The following is a 10,638-nucleotide window of genomic DNA, read 5'->3' as shown; positions in this document are numbered from 1 at the left end:
CCAGTTCTGCACAAAATATTCCACAAAATAGAAGAAGAAGGAACTCTACACAACTCATTCTATGAAGCCACAATTACTCTGATACCTAAACCACAGAAAGATCCAACAAAGATAGCAAATTCAGACCACTTTCCCTTATAAATATAGATGCAAAAATACTAAATAAAATTCTCTCTAACAGAATCCAAAAACATATTAAAGCAATTATCCATACTGAAGAAGTAGGTTTCATTCCAGGGATGCAGGGATGGTTTAATATACGGAAATCCATCAAGGTAATCCATTATATAAACAAACTCAAAGACAAAAACCACATTATCATCTCCTTAGATGCGGAAAAAGCATTCGACAAGATTCAACACCCATTCATGATAAAAGTCTTGGAAAGATCAGGAATTCAAGGCCCATACCTAAACATGATAAAAGTAATCTACAGCAAACCAGTAGCCAACATTCTCACCAAAGTAAATGGTGAGAAACTTGAAGCAATCCCGCTAAAATCAGGGACTAGACAAGGATGCACACTTTCTCACTACCTATTCAACATAGTACTTGAAGACCTAGTCAGAGGAATTCGACAACAAAAGGAGATCAACGGGATAATAATGGGAAAATCTGAAGTCAAAATATCACGTTTTGCAGATGATATGATAGTATATATAAGTGACCCTAAAAATTCCACCAGAGAACTCTTAAACCTGATAAAGAGCTTCGGTGAAGTAGCTGGATATAAAATTAACTCAAATAAGTCAATGGACTTTCTCTACAAAAAGGAGAAATAGGCTGAGAAAGAAATTAGGGAAACAACACCCTTCTCAATAGTCACAAATAATATAAAATATCTTGGAGTGACTCTAACTAAACAAGTGAAAGATCTGTATGATAAAAACTTCAAGTCTCTGAAGAAAGAAATGAAAGAAGATCTCAGAAGATGGAAAGGTCTCCGGTGCTCATAGATTGGCAGGATCAACATTGTAAAAATGGCTATCTTGCCAAAAGCAATCTACTGATTCAATGCAATCCCCATCAAAATTCCAACTCAGTTCTTCGACGAATTAGAAAGAGCAATCTCCAAATTCATGTGGAATAACAAAAAACCTAGGATAGCAAAAACTCTTCTCAAGTATAAAAATACCTCTGGTGGAATCACCATGCCTGACCTAAAGCTTTACTACAGAGCAATTGTGATAAAAACTGCATGGTACTGGTATAGTGACAGACAAGTAGACCAATTGAATAGAATAGAAGACCCAGAAATGAACCCACACACCTATGGTCACTTGATCTTCAATAAGGGAGCTAAAACCATCCAGTGGAAAAAAGACAGCATTTTTAAAAAATGGTGCTTGCACAACTGGTTTCTATCATGTAGAAGAATGTGAATCGATCCATTCCTATTTTCTTGTACTTAGGTCAAATCTATGTGGATCAAGGAACTTCACATAAAACCAGAGAACTTGAAACTTATAGAGGATAAAGTGGGGAAAAGCCTCGAAGATATAGGCACAGGGGAAAAATTCCTGACTAGAACAGCAAAGACTTGTGCTGTAAGATCGAGGATTGACAAATGGGACCTCATGAAACTGCAAAGCTTCTGTAAGGCTAAGACACTGTCAATAAGACAAAAAGGCCACCGATAGATTGGGAAAGGATCTTTAACTATCTTAAATCAGATAGGGGACAAATATCCAATTTATATAAAGTATTCAAGAGGGTGGACTCCAGAAAATCAAATAACCCCATTAAAAAATGGGGTTACAGAGCTAAACAAAGAATTCTCACCTGAGGAATACTGAATGGCTGAGAAGCACCTGAAAAAATGTTCAACATCCTTAATCATCAGAGAAATGCAAATCAAAACAACCCTGAGATTCCACCTCACACCAGTCAGAATGGCTAAGATCAAAAATTCAGGTGACAGCAGATGCTGGCGAGGATGTGGAGAAAGAGGAACACTCCTCCATTGTTGGTGGGATTGCAAGCTTATACAACCCATCTGGAAATCAGTCTGGTGGTTCCTTAGAATATTGGACATAATACTACCAGAGGATCCAGCAATACCTCTCCTGGGCATATATCCAGAAGATGTCCCAACAGGTAAGAAGGACACATGCTCCACTATGTTCATAGCAGCCTTTATTATAATAGCCAGAAGCTGGAAAGAACCCAGATGTCCCTCAACAGAGGAATGGATACAGAAAATGTGGTACATTTACACAATGGAGTACTACTCAGCTATTAAAAGGAATGAATTTATTAAATTACTAGGCAAACAGATGGACCTGGAGGGCATCATCCTGAGTGAGGTAACACAATTACAAAGGAACTCACACAATATGTACTCATTGATAAGTGGATATTAGCCCAGAAACTTAGGATACCCAAGAAAATAGATACAATTTGCTAAACACATGAAACTCAAGAAAAACGAAGACAAAAGTGTGGACACTTCTTAGAAATGGGAATAAAACCCCCATGGAAGGAGTTACAGAGACAAAGTTTGGAGCTGTGACGAAAGGATATAGAACTCTCAGTTCTGCCTATGCCAAGCCTGCCTGCATGCTGCCATGTTCCCACCTTGATGATAATGGAATGAACCTCTGAACCTGTAAGCCAGCCCCAATTAAAGGTTATTTTTTATGAGACTTACCTTGGTTGTGGTTTCTGTTCACAGCAGTAAAACCCTAACTAAGACAGTTGCTCTCAATTTATTTCCTAACTTTGAAACATCTAACCTGCCTCAGTTTAAAATATTCGTCAAAGGAACATACTATTACATGTCAGATTAATTTCTATTGAAGTAGGAGTAAAAAGAAAAACTTGCTATCACGCGAAGCAATAGAAATCATTAGAACACTTAGTATAATCTAATAAAAAATTTCATAATAATAACATGAACATATTCTGGGAAAATATTTTCCTTTGTAACTTGTTTAATTTTAAGAAAAACGTTTTACTTTTAAGATTTAAATATAATTATATCACTTCCCCCTTTCATTCAACACTTCAATCATTCCCATGCACACTCCTCAAACACTTTTATATTCATGGTATACATTTATGAATGTTCTGAATATATTAATAAAAATTTCTAAGTACATAACTTGTATGTATAAATACTTCAGGGCTGAACTCTTGGTGTTGCATAACCAACTGAAAATCTCTTCTCTTGGGTAGATTACATCTCCCAATTTCAGCATTCCTTTGTTGTCTGTAGTTCTCTGCATATTATTGAGTTTTCATGAAGTTAAACACTTCCATGTTCCCATGTCAATCAGCATCACCTTTTCCATTTTTGTTTAGGTACCACATTGATGAGACATCATTGATATGTTTCTACCATTTGTAGGAGAGGTGTTCTCACAGCAAACGTCCTCTTTCTCAGGCTCTTGCCATATTTTCAACCTGCCCTCACCTTTGTTTTATTTTAATTGGTTATTTATTTACATTTCAAATGTTACCCCATTTCCTGAATTCCCTTCCAGAAACTCCTATTCCATTCTCCCTCCCCCTTCTTCTATGAGAGTGCTCAAAAACCCATACACCCACTCCCATTTCCCTCCCTGGCATTCCCCTACACTGGGGGAAGAAGCCTACCCAGGACAAAGAATCTCTCCACCCATTGATGTCCAACAAGGTCATCTTCTGCAACATATGTAGTTGGAGCCATGAGACCCTATAAGTGTACTCATTAGTTGGAGGCTTATTTCCTGGGTGCTCTGTAGTGTCCTCCACTTTGATCTCTGAGCTTTATGAACTATTGTCCTGTGGATGAAACAGATAGGGATAGGTACCACATGATCTCCTATTCTCTGGATATTGTTCAGTTTGTTTCCCAGTAACTGAACTGATCTGTTTCATGCCATATGTCTATTGAGAGTTGTGAGAGCTATAGTTTTTTGCGAGTATAAGGATAAACATTTACCATGTATTGAGGAATAATGCTGGTTTAGTAAATTGTCAACAGCAGATTCTCCGCTAAGATTCATGACCTCCCTAGTTCTGAAGAGGTACCTAGGTTTCCACCAAAGCTTTGATTTTCTCCAGGAAGCAGACATTTTTCCTAATTCATATTATTCAGCCATGGTTGAACAAAATTGAAACAAGGTATAAATCAAAAAAAATGATATATACATGTATCCTAGCACTTTGTTTACAAATACTACCAGGATAACGTTATGTTTCATGAAGAAAAGAATGGATACCAAGAGAAAATTGTCTAATCAACTAAAGCCGGGCATACACAAAAACTGTTTCCCTACAAAATTGTTGGCAAACATAATTAATCCCAGGACTAAATAGGTAAGGAAACAGAGTTTGTGCCCAACACCAGCCTAATTTAGATAGTGTGTACCAGTACAGCCATTTCTAGGAATAAGTAATGATAGCATGTCAAACAGTGTGAGGGTTCACAACTAAGGTCCATATTATTATATAGCAAACCTTCATCCACTGAGAGGACATTCAAGCCCACAACTGCATTTTCTTCAATTTTTCTTAAAAAAAAAATAAATAAATAGATAACTAAATAAATAAATAAAATAAACTGAGGGAGGAGATTTCCATGCCACATTCAAAACTCTGACCCATAATTGTTCCTGCTGAAAGAAGTACAGGAATGGAAATGGAGAGGACCCTGTCTAAAATTAGATCCAGCCACAGGCCCAGTGTTGGATCCAGCTCAAGGGGAGGTCCTAAGGCCTGACACTATTACTGAGGCTATGGTACACTCACAAAAAAAAAGGGGCATATCGTGACTGCTCTCTGAAAGATCCAACAAGAAGCTGAAAGAGTCAGATACAGATATTTGCCCCCAAGGAGCAGACTGAAGCTGCTGACCACTGAGTTTCAATTATGGAAATCCGGGAAGATGAGGAGGAGGAGAGCAACCTTGTAGGAAGCCCAGTAGTCTCAATTAACCTGAACCTCCAAGATCTCTAAGACACCGGAATACCAATCAGTCTGTATACACCAGCTGATATGAATCCACCAACACAAATGCAGCAGAAGACTGCAGGGTCAGGGTTCATTCAGAAAACATGCACAAAACCCTCAAGAGAGTGGAGGCCCAATATAGATTAGATTTCTGGGGGGTGGGTAGTAGGGATTTCCTTCTGGAGATGGGGGCAGGGAGGAGGTACAGAATGTGAAAGAGTCAGAGGGTGGGACAGGAGGAAAATAAAATCTCAAATGTAAATTTAAAAAACTAAAGTTTTTTAAAAGTAAGTGTGCCATTATTTATTTGATCTGAGTATTTTGCTTTCCAAAAGGTGAATAATAGGCTAGCATTCAGTTCTAAATTTCCTGTAGCCTAATTATGAAAAAGTTGTTTTGCTTTATCTGCATTCAGAGACAGCAGTATCCTGGTAGAAGTGATTTAAGATTACAAACACTGTCCATTGTTGCTCCTATTCTCACATACAGATTTTCTCCAGTATTCTAAATGATTCTCCACTATAAGTTCTGGGTGCCTATGGAAACCTGACTTCTCAGTGACCATGTTGATGGGAGTCCAGATTGCAAAACATATTACATTTCAGTTTCCATTGTGGTCTTCATAATATCTTAGAGTTTGAATACCACTTAGACAAAATTCCAAAATCTGAAATTTTTTGCTATATATCTATTCAAGTTTCCGTTTTTTCTAGTATATATATTTTCAAATTTTTAATATTTATTGGTTATTTTATTTATTTCTATTTCAAATGTTAAACCCCTTCCCAGTTTCCCCTCAGAAAACCCATATTTCACCTCCCTTCTAAGTGATATCTATTGAGAATATTAATGATTTCTCTTGGATTTTCCAATTTGAGTATAAAATTTCAATGAATGCCCTTATGATTCTTAGTGATAATTGATGCCCTCTTTACAGTCCAGATTTTGTTAATTTGGATTTTCTCTCATGGATTTCTACTTAGACTGGCTAAGTGTTTGACTGTCTTAATTTTTTTTTTGTAACAACAAACACTTACTTTATTTAATTCTTTTTGTTCTTTCCTTTGTTTTTATCTTATTTATTTCCCCCATCTTGATTATTTCTTATACATTACTCTGATTCTCCTTCCTGAACATGAGAAGTTAGACTCAAGAGAACCAAATAACTCTATAAAAAAAAAAAGTGGGGTAAAGAACTAAATAAAGAATTCTTTACTGAGGAATTTTGAATGGGCAGGAAGCACCTAAGGAATGTTCATTATCCTCAGTCATCAAGGAAATACATATCAAAAGGACCCTGTGATTCTACCTCATACCAGACAGAATGGCTAAGATAAAAAACTCAGGTAACAGCAGGCACTGGTGAGGATGTGCAGAATGAGGAACACTCCTCCATTTCACGAAGATTGTAAGCAGGTACAACCACTCTGGAAATCATTCTGATGGTTCCTCAGAGAATTGGAAATAGTCTTACTTAAAAAACCTGCCATAGCACTCCTGGGAAAATAACCAAAAGATGTTCATACATATAACAAGGACACATCCTATACATATAACCAGGACAAATCCTCCACTATGTTCATACCAGCCTTATTTATAATACCCTGAAGCTGGAAACAAACAACATGTCCCTCAAAAGAAGAATAGATACAGAAAATGTGGTACATTTACACAGTGAACTACTACACAGCTACTAAAATCAATGAATTCATGAAATTCACTGGCAAATGGATGGAACTAGAAAATGTCATCCTGAGTGAGGTAACACAGTCACAAAAGAAAACACATGGTGTATACTCACTGATAAGTGGGTATTAGGTAAAAAGTTTGGAATACCCATGATACAACTTACAGACCATACAAAGCTGTAGAAGTAGGAAGACCAAGTGTGGATGCTTCAGTCCTATTTAGTAGTGGGAAGAAAATAATCACAGGAGGTAGAGGATGAAAAGGATTTGGGAGAAAGGGAGAAAGGGAGAAGGGAAGAAGAAAAAAGGGGCAGGATCAAGTGTGAGGGGAGATGAGGAAGATATACAATGGGTCAATAAATAAAAGAGAGGTGTGTAGCAATGGGAGGTGGAAAACTGGGGGTAGCCAACAGAAAGTCCCTGATGCCGGGAAAGCAAACGGCTCTCAGGACAAAACTGGGATGACCGTAGCTGACATGCCCAACCAAGGGGAGAGAGCAGTACAAACCATATCCAGATATTAGGAATGGCCACCAGTTGAGGGTTGGATCCACCCCACCCCTTCTCAGAATTTTAACCCAGAATTTCTCCTGTCTAATGGAAACACAGGGAAAGAGAGTAGAGCAGAAACTGAAGGAAAGGCCATCCAGAGACTGTCCGACCTGGCGTCCATGCCATAGGCAGTCAACAATCCCAGTCACTATTGCTGATATCAAGAAGTGCTTGCTTACAGGAAACTGTTATGGATGTCTCCTGAAAGACACTATGAGAACCTGACAGATACAGATACAAATGTTTGCAGGCAACCACTGAATGTGCAGAGAACTCCAGTGGAGGAGTTAAAGAAATACTAAAGGAGCTGAAGGTGTTTGCAAACCCATAGGAAGAGAAATGATGTCAACCAACAAGACACCCCAGAACTCCCAGGAACTAAAACACCAACCAAAGAATACACATGGAGAGACCCATTGCTCCAGCTGCATATATAAAAGCAGGGGGTCTTATCTGGCATCAATGGGAGGGGAGGAACTAAGTCTTGTGAATGCTTGATGCTATTGCTGAAGAAAATGTTAGAGTAGTAAGGTGGGAGTGGGTGGATGGGTGGGCATACACCCTCATAAAATCAGAAGGGAGGGGATTGTGCTGTGGGGGTTGAAATGGGAAACTTGGAATGAGGATAACATTTGAAATCCAAAGAAATAGAATAACCAATAATTATTAATAAAATATGTATATACATAAAAATAAAATAAAAGAATAGACCTAGAAGTAAAAAACTGAAGAAAGTGAGAAATTATTTGTCTAAAAAGGCATAAAGGAATTGGGAAGTTATAAATGAATAAAGGAAATGTGAAGCCTATAGTTAGAACATTTAAAGAAAAATATCATTCTTGAGTTGCAAATTGAGCAAGACACAGAATGTCTTGTAGGGAGAAGAAGGTGGATTGAATGGAGGAATGAGACAGCAGCAAGAAGGGCAACAGACATGGGTCATGGTGGTACAGATACCAGTAAAGTACATGCTACATTTGTGTCAATGTGCCACAATGAAACAATAATACATGGTAATAATAAACAATAATGGATGGTAATTTCCTGGAAATAATAATTGTTTTATGTTCAGTAAATCATATTTTTTAAAATTCTATAGCTATTATAACTTGTTTCCCCAAAGCTTCATTAATTATTCTCAAGGTTATTTTATTATAATACAATAGATCATTCTAAACTAGAAAAGTTCCATTAAAATGACACATACTGAATGTTTATTACATATAAAGGTTTAAGGTGATATGCAAGTTAATTATATAAACTCTATAACTAAATATCCCCAGTTACTGTAAATATTCATTTACTTTTATTTTTATTATTTTAATTAGGTATTTATTTCATTTACATTTCCAATGCTAGCCCAAAAGTTCCCCACAGGATCCCCCACCAACTCCCACACCCACCCACTCCCACTTCTTGCCCCTGGTGTTCCCCTGTACAGAGGTATATAAAGTTTGCACGACCAATGGGCCTCTCATTCCACTGATGGCCGACTAGGCCAACTTCTGGTACATATGCAACTAGAGACACGAGCTCCAGGGGGCACTGCTTAGTTCATATTGTTGTTCCATCTATAGGGTTGCAGATCCCCCCAGCTCCTTGGGTACATTCTCTAGCTCCTCCATTGGGAGCCCTGTGATCCATCCAATAACTGACTGTGAGCATCCACTTCTGTGTTTGCTAGACCCTGGCATAGTCTCACAAGACTAAGCTATATCTGGGTCCTTTCAGCAAAATCTTGCTAGTCTACGCAATGGTGTCAGCGTTTGGAAGCAGAGTATGGGATGGATCCCAGGATATGGCAGTCTCTAGATGGTCCAGCCTTTCATCTCAGCTCCAAACTGTGTCTCTGTAACTCCTTCTCTGGGTGGTTTTGTCCCAATTCTAAGAAGGGGCAAAGTGTCCACACTTTGATCTTCATTCTTTTTGCGTTTCATGTGCTTCATGATTAAAATGGGGCTCAGAGCTAAACAAAGTATTCTCACCTCAGGAATACCGAATGGCTGAGGAGCACTTAAAAAGATGTTCAGCACCCTTAATCATCAGGGAAACGTAAATCAAAACAACCCTGAGATTCAACCTCACACTAGTTAGAATGGCTAAGATTAAAAATTCAGGTGACAGCAGATGCTGGCCAGGATGTGGGGGAAAGAGGAACACTCTTCCATTGTTGATGACATTGCAAGCTTGTACAAACCTCTGGAATCAGTCTGGCGGTTCCTCCGATATTGGACATAGTACTAACAGAATATCCTGCAATATCTCTCCTGAGCATATATCCAGAAGATGTTCCAACTGGTAATAAGGACACATGCTCCACTATGTTCACAGAAGCCTTATTTATAATAGCCAGAAGCTGGAAAGAAACCAGATGCCCCTCAACAGAGGAATGGATACAGAAAATGTGGTATATTTACACATTGGAGTACTACTCTGCTATTAAAAAGAATGAATTTATGAAATTCCTAGGCAAATGGATGAACATGGAGGGCATCATTCTGAGTGAGGTAAACCAATCACAAAAGAACTCACACAATATGTAGTCACTGATAAGTGGATATTAGCCCAGAAACTTAGAACACCTGATATATAAGATACAATTTGGGAAATAATAATTATTTTAAAAAATTACCAAATCTTAATTACTGAAAATTTCATTTGCACACTTGAAAAAAAAATTTCCTCTGTTTTTTTTTTTTGTTTTGTTGTTGTTGTTGTTGTTGTTGTTGTTGTTGTTTTTCCAGACAGGGCTTCTCTGTATAGCCTTGGCTGTCCTGGAACTCACTTTGTAGACCAGGCTGTCCTCAAACTCAGAAACTGCCTGCCTCTGCTTCTGGACTGCTGGGATTAAAGGTGTGCACCACCACGCCCAGCCCTCCTCAGTATTCTTATGAAAGAGTGCTTCATTACCATTCATTCCTCTAGATACAACTCTGTACTCTGAATTTATCAGAGATTCAGACGTCATACACAGGAAAAAACAGTGACTTTTACATAATGTAGAAATATACAATGCAAAACACTAAACTTGTTTGTGTCATTGAGACATAAAATGGGGCATATCATCGCCCAAACTGATGAACTGCCTATATAAACTCTGCCTGTTTCCAGTCCAAATCCAATGAAACAGGTTCATGAGTGTACAATATTCAGTAAAAGCTCATATTGTCACTGTTGACTCTAGACTACAACCAAATATACATGGGTAGAAACAATGTATAGGAAAAGTTTACACATTGAACCACAGTGTCCCGCCAAGTCACTATTTGTTTCTAAGATATTTAAAACCTATTTTTAAATAAGATTCCTTAAGAGCCACTACCTCGATGTAAACTGACAAAAAACAATGTAGGAAAACAAAACAAACAAACAAACAAATATATATATATATATATATATTTGTAATACATGGGTCAGCATAAGCTATTAAGTTGAGAAAAATGGAGCACATGGGAGGGAGATA

The sequence above is a fragment of the Mus caroli genome, unplaced genomic scaffold (assembly GCF_978045245.1).
Source record: "Mus caroli unplaced genomic scaffold, Mus_caroli_1 scaffold_8, whole genome shotgun sequence".
NCBI classification, from domain to species: domain Eukaryota; kingdom Metazoa; phylum Chordata; class Mammalia; order Rodentia; family Muridae; genus Mus; species Mus caroli.
The sequence above is the reverse complement of the archived record's forward strand: the minus strand, read 5'-3'. Positions refer to the sequence as shown.